Here is an 11,280-nt window from a genome sequence, read left to right as displayed (position 1 = left end):
GGACGGAGGCGCACTCCAAATGAAGTGCATCCACTGGGATGCTGCTGACCGCATCTAAGACGACCCGACGTTTTTTTATTCGCGCGATATGTAGCCGTATTAATAACGTAAGAACGTTACACTGCGCGATCGGCGTTTTATTTATCGAGAGAAAGATCGAAAGAGAGAGAGAGAGAGAGAGAGAGAGAGAGAGAGAGGGAAAAAAGTACATTCTGTGTTCCATTTTTATCAATATAGATCAACTTTAATCTCGGTATAATTTACTTTCTATCTTTTTCTTATAGCTCTATGCAGTAGAAAGCTATGCTTAAGCAGTAGAAAAAGCTAAAGAATAACCCTATAAGCGCAAAATATTCCTAGAATGTTATGTGATTATTATTAAAACATTAAAATAAGTTATTAATATTTCGAAAATACTATATAATATTTTTTTATATGTTTAATATCCCTAAAATATTATTAAAATATTTATAAATATTAATTATTCCGTGAATTTAGTGCAATTTGAATTCACAATTCAGTGACGAAAAGTTCTTATCAGTTTATGCTGCATCTTGTGCTAAAAAAACATTTTCGCATGATTTTAAGTACATATCCAGTTCTACAATTGCGCGCCAAAATTATTTTCAGTCTTTAAACGTATACTAAACAGTTGTAACAGTTTTACAAATTAAAGTAAATTTTGTTACAATACTTTTTAATGTTTATACAATATTACAGTATCATTAAATAACGTTACTTTTAACAATCATGCAACATTATCAGGAGTGGACATATAATCTTCCATTAATATTTTGAGAGAATATTACTTAATATTATATAATTTTAGTACAATATTCTTAAAATGTTACATTTAATATTTTAAGAATATGTCTAAATTATTACTTAATATCAAATAATATTATGCGCTTATAGGGAAATTAAATCAAGATTAAAGTTAATCTATACCGGTAAAAATATATAGATATATGTAAGTAAAGAAAAGAGAAATATACTTATTAGAACATTTTGCGAGGCACTATGCGGAGTTGTAAATAGTAAAGTACATCGCGAAGTTGCGAAATGCTGGCAGCGTAATCGTTATTTTTTGTGGAAAGACAATCGCTGCGGCCGCGACTGTTTAACGCTGTGCATATGGCGCGTTGACGGATCCATTTGTAAGCCTTATACTTATTGTTAGAACAGTCCCGCTTTCCCGCGATTATGGATTTTGAAGACGGTATTTTTAGAGAGACGCGCGCGGTTTGTTTGGTTCGGTTATTTGCATCGAGATCGTAGGGCTGTGCGCGTCGTGCGCGACGCCACTGTGCGTCGCACAGATGACAGAATGGACAGAATTAACAAGATTCTCGCGCACGAAGTTTTCTTCCGGACACTAAATTCCCGTCGCGTATATCTTAAATTCATATTCCCGCACTCTAATTTTTTACGGCTGAACAGAAAGAAAAGGTTTGCTGAAATAACTAAAAATTTAGTTAGAAATAAATAAAACTTATAAATGTTAAAAATTTTTTTGAAGCATTGTCTTTACATTCTAATTATTTCGATAGTCTTAACAAAGTTATTTTCGATTCTATATATATATAATTAAATTTTTAAGTACTTCAACTGTGTAGGAACATTGATGGAGCTTGAATCGCTCTTTCGGATCAGTGAAGAGAAACATCTCGAAGTAGAAATATTATTTTTCCGAGAAAACGCTCTACAAAGTCCTTTCAGAAAAAGTCTGCGAAATCAGAATATAGAAATCGCAATTTTTCGAAAATACGCGGAAAACTCCGAAAAAAAGCATTCAGATGTCTATAAATATTGGGGTAGAACTTTTTGTTGACTACATCCAAAATCTCATTGAACATTAAATTAGGAATACTTCTCATACAATGCAAATGAAGTCTAAAAATGGAACATAAAACATTTTTTAGACATTTAAAATTTTTTAATGTCTACTTTGTAGACTAATCAAGGTAGAATATATAGCAGAAAGCACAGACTCTTACATAACGCATGACATACAAGATACAAGAAAACCATCCAATCAGAGTCCTTCATTTTATGGAAAGGAAGGAAATGAAGAACTTTGATTTCATTTTCTTATGCGTTACGTGTTATATAAAAGTCTACTTTTGCCAAAATGGGCTTTTTTACATTTTTCACTGATTTATTCTTCAATCTCTTTCTAATGCTAGAATTGGCAAGAGATGAGAAATAAGTTGATTAAGCCATGAGTTATGAAACTGAGCCTAATGCCCGTTTCTACCAATGTAGTTTAATTTAAATCTTGCTCTCTAAATTTTTTGGAGTGAAATTTTCACTCCTAATCCTGGAGTCACTGACGCAGTTTACTCTACGTGGAGGAAGTATTCACTTTAATAGAATGAATTCTTTCACATTAAGACAAAAAGTGAAAAATTTCACTCTTATTTTTAAGTTGTCAATGCTCTAAAACTCCAACTTAAAGTGCAGAAATCTCGCCAAATCACTCCTAATGCTTTTGTTCTCGTACAAGTGCCGTTTATAATTGCCAATTATTAACTGTTTTTAGTTATTTTGAATGTATGAACAACGTCAAGTGTTTGACAAACGCGGGAATGAATCTATCAGAGGTAAGCCTGTTTATACATTTATACGCACATAAAATAGAAATCAAAAAGAACAAAGGTTAAGGTAATTTGTATAGGAACTTTAGGATAATGAGAGAAATTAATTTCTAATGAAAACATTAATAAAATGTAATAAATCGAAATTCATGTCTTCAATCTTTAATATGTTTGTACTTAAAAATTTCAAGACTTAATAAAAAAATGCCTGCGACTTTATGATTAGATTACAAAACATCCTCTCTCCGAGAAAAGTCACTCTTCTTAAAGTTCAAAAAAATAAATCGAAATGAAGAGTGAAATTTCGCTCCACTTTGATTGGCGGTATCTTCATGAATCTTTGCGGAGTGACTTTTCACTCCGAAAAAGTGAGATTTCACTCCAAGAAATTTCGATTGAAGCAAAAAAATGTTTGGTTCAACTATCTCTCCATCGCTTTCTAGTTTGAAAAATGAGAAAGAGACGAGGTGCAAGTAGAACCGAAATTAAAGTCTCATCTATCAGGCATAAGTCGGGATTTTCGGCGAAGGGGTGCCGCGGCTCCAGCTAGTTTTCACGCCACGTGGCCGGCCCTGGTCGTCGCCGCTGCCGCGCCGCAGCCGTCGCAGGTCGCAGGCAGGCCGCGCCGCTGGACGACAGGAACGTTAGGAACGGCGGAACCGGGAACGGCGGAGTCGTGAGACGTGAGAGTGTTGTCGGACGTAGTGCCCGTGTACCCTGAAGTGATAAATTGATTTCGTTCGACAGGAGACGGCCACCGGCGCGCATCTATGGATATTCCTCGCGGTGAGTAGAGGCGCGTCGCGCCCGGCCCGGAATTCGGCCGGCGTACGATTAAAAAAAACGCGCGACCATGCGGCCGCCGAATACGGAATATATTGATTTTCCCGACGTACGGAATGGGCGTGCTGCTGCTCGCCGCCGCGGGCCGCCGCCGCCGCTACTGCCGTCGTCGTCGTCGTCACGTCTGTCCGTGATCGTGATCCGTCTGTCATCCCGGTTTCGTCCTTCGATTCTTCCGCGTTCCCGCGTTATTTTAGCGTCCAGCGTCGCGGACGCTCGGCCGAGCGATCCTTCCGTCCACGACGATCCTCGTCTTCACCGATTCTCGCGCGATTCTCGCGCCGCACGCCCCTCGATGCGGCTCCATCGTCGTGTCGAGTAAATAATCACCGAGCGGAGCTTCTCAAAGCTAACCTTAAAACAGCCTCTCGATGACGGTACCCGTGCGCACACAGCAAGGCGATACTAGGCAATCCAACGGGTGTCTCCCGAAATAGAGATGATTCACGAACGGGACGACGATTGACGAGGAATGACAGGTCAGTCCGCCGCGATTTTACGATTCGCGGCGAGATGATGACAGGGTCGGGGGTCGCTTCTTGCAACTTTTCCCCTACCTTCATAATATTGCACTCTGTGGGACCGAAATTTTTCTAAAATCCTTCAACTTCTACCTCTATCTCCTTAATGTCAGAAATCAAACGTTAGAAGCTAAAAATTGACCGATCACAGTCGTCGCAATTTTTAACTTGTTAACTTTTGATTTGTGACTAATGGCTTATTGTAGAAGGCCCATTAATTGTTACATCTCAATTCTCTCAGGATACGCTGGATCGAGAGAGAGAGAGAGAGAGAGAGAGAGAAAATAATGACAATGCCAGAATTCGTGTGCGTGGGAGGGGTCGTTTTCTTATTGATATCTGCGCTCCGGCGGTTTTCGCGTTCGGTTAAACGCGCGACGTTCCAAAACAATAGTCCCCGGAAAATCAATAGGTAGGCCGTGCGAGAGATTAAATAGGGAAACCCGACGTCTCTCGTCCCGCCGGCACGTCTTGCTGCTGGAGACGGAACATCTCGTCGCGGTGCCAGATCTCGCCTCGGAATCGAGAGTGTGTTTTCCCAAATCTGCCCACGCGTCGCGCGACCTCGCTCGTATCTCGGTGCTGGCTTCTTTCGGATTTCTTAACGGTTACTCCGGATGCTCGATTTCACCCGATCTCTCGCGAGACAGATAAGATTCGTCGTTAACGACCCACTTTCGGATCACAACAATTGCGGATAAAATGGATTTGGACCGACCTTCCTTGGCGTTTCGATTAGGCATTAAATTATTGGCCGCTTAACGTTTCCTGATGGTGATCTGGAATTTTTCGAAATAGAGTGTCACTCCGGCTCGCTCAATTTCTTTGTGCTGTAATTGTGACCGTCGAGAGTTCATTTTTCTATTTGTTAATGAGCATTGCACTATTTTGAAATTGCACTTATATTAATTAAAGAAGGAAGAGTTTCACTACATTTTCCGGATTGATACGCGTACAATTTAAAATAGGACTCGATTTGTCAACTAAGAGCGATATTCATAGTCCGTTTTTATTTTGAGACTTAAATAGCGTCTCAAGATGCTGATACAGCTTTCTGATTAATTTTATATTTATATTTAGGATTGTCTTAAGATTGCACTTACGGCGATCCTAAATATAAGATCCGATTGTGAATACCGCACTAAGAGAGTATCCCTAAAAAGATATCTATATGTATATTATTAGTTTATGTATTATTGTTGCGTTGTGGATCTGTCAATTTACGAGATTCTACGTAATTATAAGACTAATTTATTATTTGACGATGTTTAAGAGAGATTGAAATGTTTTACACTTGTTTCTTTATTTCATCTTTATGACATCCCATTGAATTCAAAACCGTTTTACTATGTGTTCGAAATTTAAAATAGATTGGTGAGAAGTCGATTCATTTTCAGAAACGAGGAGTCATTCGATTAGTTTGACAATTAGCGATGAATCATCTTATACGTAATCCTTTATAAAGAATCCTGCGGTAAAATTTTCTCCTCTGAACACGAGCCTCTTTTCATTACATTCTCGTCGATTTTTGCGAAAAAGCAGCTTCTACTTTGACATATCAATTTCGACATGCAATTATAACAGGGTTTTTTTATCGCGTTGATTAATTTTTTTTCTGTTTACCGTATATCTTTTAATAACTAACGCTAACGGCTCTTCTGATCCTCGTGGCAACAATAGTACAATAGTTAATTATTATCATTGCCGTTGCCGCCGCGATGTGTGACGTCAACGGCTTTTTCGAAGAGAGTAAGGATTTTTAGTGTGATAGACGGTAAATGAATAATTTTATTTGCCTCGTGCTCCCCGCTTGATGTGCGACATAATTGGAAGCGGAGCTCCAATTGAAATGATAGCAGTCACAAACCCCAATTTACGAATTCATTATGCGTGACATACGAACACCCTATTATCCAAACACTGCTCCCGTCGATGTAGAGCATGTTTTCGTGTCTTAATGGGGAGTAGGGCTAATCAAAATTATACCTCCCGCAATCAGAGCGCTAATCAATCTGTGATCGCACCGAGAGAATTATTCCGAACGAAATACGCGAAGATTATCCACAAAAATATAAAAAAAAATAAAGAAATATTAATGAAGACATTAAGGAAGTGCAGATATATACGTTTAAGAGAAAAATAGGTAGTGCCCATTTGTAAATTAACATTACTCGGATATAAATATATTAAGATTTTTAATTTATGCAAAACTCTTAAGAAACAAATTAGCTATATCGTCCAATTAATTAAAGTCACCAAAGGTCCAAATTGTTAAAATTCAGATTTTTATGAAGCTTTTACTCAAACGTATTATTAGACTATAAAATCATATCGGTGAAAGCATTTTATGACAGCAAAATGGTAGTATAAGTGGAACCCACAGATCATCCTATTTCTTAGAATTTGGCAAAAAGCTAATGAAAAAGATCGGAGACTCGCAGACAATTCGAATGACTGAGACAACGCACTGCGAAGATTACAAGATTAAAGAATTGAAGAAGTGGAATCACCGAAAAGAATGAAACATTATCCGAAAGATCATCTGATAAAGGTATTTAGAAAAATAATTGCATTTGCACGCGATCGGTAAAATGAACGACTTTAGATTCCCTTAACAATTAAAATAGTTAATACTTTATATATATATATATACTCAAATTACAAGTACAATATAATAAACCAAAAGTTACAATACATTACATACAAAAATAATTACGTACACTTGAAAAAAGGCTTATTCCATTATTTGAAATTCTAGTAGATTTAACATTTTAGTAGATTTAGAAAGATACAAATTTCAGATATTTATAATTAAATTTGTTAAATATTGCACATAAAAAAATATGTATATTGTATTTAAATATTAATTACTTGTGTTGTTATATTCCAAAAGTTTCTATCTTCGCAAATATATCATAAATTCATCACAAGTGTCAAATTTATTCAAAATTTCGATTTGCTTATTATAATATATAAAACCACTTCTTCGATTTTATAATTTAAAATTTTATAATTCTCTTCAAAGGGAATTAAATTCTTGTTTTTAATATATGAATTTTTCTAAAATTTATAATAACTATAATATTTTTTATTAAAACTATTATCTGAAAAAATATTTTTTGTTAAAAATAACCTTATTAAAAGAAAAATAGTAAACTGAGTAGTTACTTAGCAACAGAATATTTTTCTATGTGTTTAATCAAGATGAAACAAAAATTACCTGATAAGCAGAATTCTGATAAGTATAATATCAGAATTTGTTTTGTTTGTACTTGTTGGTGCGACCAGAACACTTTTCTCAGTGCAAGACCTTTGATTGTTAAAATATCAAAAATTTTTATGGCATTAGTCATCATGCTTGTGTAATTTCTGCATAAATATTTTGGCTCAACAAAATTAATCACCCTACAAGTATGGGTCACTAATGACCGAGCAATTCCTGTTCGTGCAAGTTTCTTTGAGCCTTTCCGTAATTATAAATTATACTACATTTTATTATTTTCCAAAATGAAGTCCCAATATTTATTCTAGAAAGTTGAAAGTATGTTAGTGAATTTTCAGATATTTTATGAATCATTCTGAATAGTTGAAAAAAAAACGGATTTAGTAATTCCCGTTTGTATGGATGAGGCACCTAATTGTATCTTTTACGATAAGGGTTATTTTTACGTCTTATTTCAGATATTATGTATCTGAATAAATTTTTAGATATTTTAATATAATTCATTCTTTTTGTGTATTAATGAAAGTAATTTCAATATCAATTTACTTTGTAAAAAAAGTTAATGATTTAACAATCGATGCGTTTTGATAATAACTAGACGCATAACAATACATGAGGATGTGTCATTCACCTAAAAATAGTAGACATTCGAAGCTGCATGATCCATCGAAATATGCTAACACGACAAGTTTTCTTATCAACTCGTGCAAAATTGTACGAAACTTTACGTTACATAAATTGCAATCAAAGTATTATGAGCCTTATAAACTTTTTGTTTTTTTTTTTCTATAAAGTTATAGTTTATAGAAGGTATAGTTGTATCATAAAGTTCCAAGTTATATTAACGGTACAGAGATCGAAATTGACTCTTTAATATGCGATTAATCGCTTATTAATAATTATTAAACATGATAATGATAAAGTATTATCATTATTTACAAACGGACAAATTTTGCCTCGATTTTATTTTAATTGTCTTGAAAACTTACAATTAGTTACTTTCTTATTCCACTCACACAATTCGGTAAATTTCTCGTAAATTTTTTGGAGTGAAATCTCGCTCCAAAAGAATGAAAATATCTGCCACTATTGAATAAGAGTGAAAATATTTGCAAACTTGAATAAGAGTGGCAAATTTTCACTCTTCTTTTGAGATGAGATTTGCTCCACAAAATTCTTCGAGTAGCGCGAAATTGAATTTTCCTAAAAATAAAATGTCGAGATATATTAATAGTTGCGACTATTAATATCTCGACCTTTTAGGTAATTCAGGAAAATTCGATTACGCGTTACTCGAAGAGATCCACCAAGTGAAAATTGGAGTCCGAAATTCTGGCGGGCCTCTGTTTTCTCGCATCTGTTTTGAGCTCGTTCGATGTCATAACAATCGTCTACGCGCGATGTAGTCATCAGCCTTTATTTTATATCAAAATAGTGATGGCAGATTTCCATCGGGTCTGACGGAGTGGCACGGCGATGAGATAAAGCGCGTCCGTCGCCCGTGAATTCACGACGCTCAGATTACGTGTTGCCATTTACGACAAAGCCCGGTAAAAACGGAAGATATAGTTCCGGTATATGAGCCCCGTGTATATTAATAGCCGAAGAGCGCGTGTACGTCCGGTGCGTGTGTACGTCAGCTCTGGACGGCTCAAATTAGTAGCCGAACACGTACAAGAAGCGGTATTGGTGGTCGGTGTGGCCTTTTCCTCGAAGATCGTAATGGACCGCAAAGAAGATGACCGACTTATGTACTCGCGATGGTGACGCATAGTCGCGCGGAACTCATGGCGTCATCGCCACGCAAAAGAGAGAGCGAGAGAGAGAGAGAGAGAGAGAGAGAGAGAGAGTGCGTGTACGTCCCGCGGATGCTGCGCTTCGGAACGCGCACGTTGATAGTAACCAGTTTGAAGGCCGTACATGTGCACGAAGCGCGTACGCAGATCCTGAATGGATAGCATTAGATCACAATTGTGTCATTGATTAAAAGAACGGCTCAAGTCATTTCTTGTTGGAAACACTTGGAGAGCAATAAAACGAAAGATTCACGGTTCGTGATTTATGTTGAGATTTGAAGTTTTTTTTTTTTGCGATTGACATGATATTTTTATTTTTGCAGAAATAATTTTTTGATACGGAAACAATGGCTTTGCTGAAGCATCTAAAAATTTAGCTAGGAACAAAACAGAAAATATAATTTCGTTCGGACCATCAAAATAATCGTGTAGAATATTTACCTCCGCCTGCAACCATATTTTTACTCCTTCTGTCTGTCAATTTGGATTTTTTTTCTAGTTTAAGGTTTTCTTTCATTGTTCTATCAAAAAAAAAAAAATTCAAAATTACTCTCCAATATCTTTATTTTACAATACCAAATAATGTTTTAACTTAAATGTTTGAAATCGTAGGAAAGTAGAAAGCCAATGTGAGCTAGCACAGGTTGTTGATGTGTAAGAATATCGTATATTTGAAATGAAATATAATTACAGACGTAATTCGACCCTTATCATTGGGTCATCTTTGATGGTTGATTCGGAAAATTCATTCGTGAAATTAAAACATGTAACAGTCGCTTAAATGTTTAAAATCTTTACTTAATATAAATTGAAACTTGAAACAAAAGTAAGGATGAAATTTAAAGATGAGATGCTTGTTTGTGACAAAAATCGTAGCTGGAGGGTTAAATTGATTGCTGCAAAATGTCAGATTTTTTTACAGCATTATCATTATGAACGGTCTAAATAATAAATTTGGAGAGCCAACTAAATTATTTTTAGATCTCTGTTTCGAAATTTTAAATACTTTTGAGTGAAATCATTCTTTTCCGTATACGAAATTATCCTGTCAATAATTAGAATCGCGTATGGAATTGTGCGGAATTTCTAGGTTGGTAACTGCAACGAGGTCTGCATATTGTTTCGTTGCAATTTTTCGTTGATCCTCATCGATCCTATCTTTTCCCGTAATTCCCGTACGAATCCAGATGTAGCACGGATTGACGGAAGACAAAGCTGCGGCGGGCATCGACTGCCTCCGAGTGGATTCTCTATAGGAAAGAGTATCTGCTATTTGTCCTGCGTTAGGGTTGCACTCCTTCAGCACGTACACTGCTGCCAAGCCACTCGACGATGTTATTGAATTTCTGGGATGGTATATACGATGCCAAACGCGCACGTTACTCCCTCATTCTGGTTTTCCAGATATGGAAAACAACGTTGATTGAAGCTGTTAATCGACAATTGAAAATACTTCATCAATAATAATGCTAACTTTTACGGAAGAAACTGTACATATTAGCCACTAAATTTCTTGAAGTGAAATCTCATTTCAAAGAGTGAAAATACTGCCGCTATTGAAAAACAGTGAAGATATTTGTATATCGAGAGAAACATATTTGGTATTTGTAACTATAATTATATATTGCTGTAATTATGATTATTACTGGTATAATAATAGTAACTATATGTACTGGGCTGCGTTCAGAATTATCATCTGGGTGCATCCAGATGTTCTTTTATCTTTGTTTAACAATAAGAGTAAATAAACTTTCTTGAACAATAAGAATAAAATGACATCCCGACGACGATTCTGAACGCAGTCCAGTTCTAGCAATAAATGTATATTAATAGTTGGCAACATAAAATGACTATAATTATAGTTATTATGATCATAAAATAGTTAAAATTACCATAAAAATGATTCAAGTGACTATAATTTTACAGTTATGTTGATACAGTTGTTCCAAAATATAACTGTAAAATTTCGGTAAATAACGGTAATTTCAACTATTTTATGGTTATATATTTGTTGCTAGAACTGTATCCATAGTTACTGTTATTATTATAGCAGTAATAATTCTTTTTTTTTCTTTTTCTTCTCTCTCTCTCTCTCTTTTTTTTAAGAATTTCATTTCCAAAAGAGTGGAAATTTGCTATTCTTATTACCATTCTTATTCCCACTCTTATTCAAGAATGCAAATGTTTTCATTCTTTTTCTAACGGCAGTGTTTTAAAGTGTACTTTTTCGAAGTGAGATTTCACTCCAAGAAATTTCGAGAGTAGATTGTGTATTCGCGAAACGATCTTAAGCGTCCTGG

At 35.5% G+C, this 11,280-nt stretch overlaps 1 protein-coding gene across 6 annotated transcripts in view; it reads left to right on the top strand.

Moving 5' to 3' along the window:
• Positions 1-3,185: 3,185 nt before the first annotated feature.
• The window catches only part of LOC108756856 (talin-1), a 60,348-nt gene continuing 52,253 nt past the window's right edge, over positions 3,186-11,280 (top strand). For 2 of the 6 annotated variants that reach the window (XM_018500969.1, XM_018500968.1), the window contains exon 1: positions 3,186-3,383. The gene's annotated coding sequence lies outside the window, so the exon portion shown is untranslated. Of the gene's footprint in view, positions 3,384-6,344; positions 6,513-11,280 lie in introns of all 6 variants that reach the window. The other 4 variants (XM_018500966.1, XM_018500960.1, XM_018500962.1 and 1 more) reach the window with 3 other exon arrangements.

The sequence above is a fragment of the Trachymyrmex septentrionalis genome, unplaced genomic scaffold (assembly GCF_001594115.1).
Source record: "Trachymyrmex septentrionalis isolate Tsep2-gDNA-1 unplaced genomic scaffold, Tsep1.0 scaffold13, whole genome shotgun sequence".
Lineage (NCBI taxonomy): Eukaryota > Metazoa > Arthropoda > Insecta > Hymenoptera > Formicidae > Trachymyrmex > Trachymyrmex septentrionalis.
The sequence above is the reverse complement of the archived record's forward strand: the minus strand, read 5'-3'. Positions and strand labels throughout refer to the sequence as shown.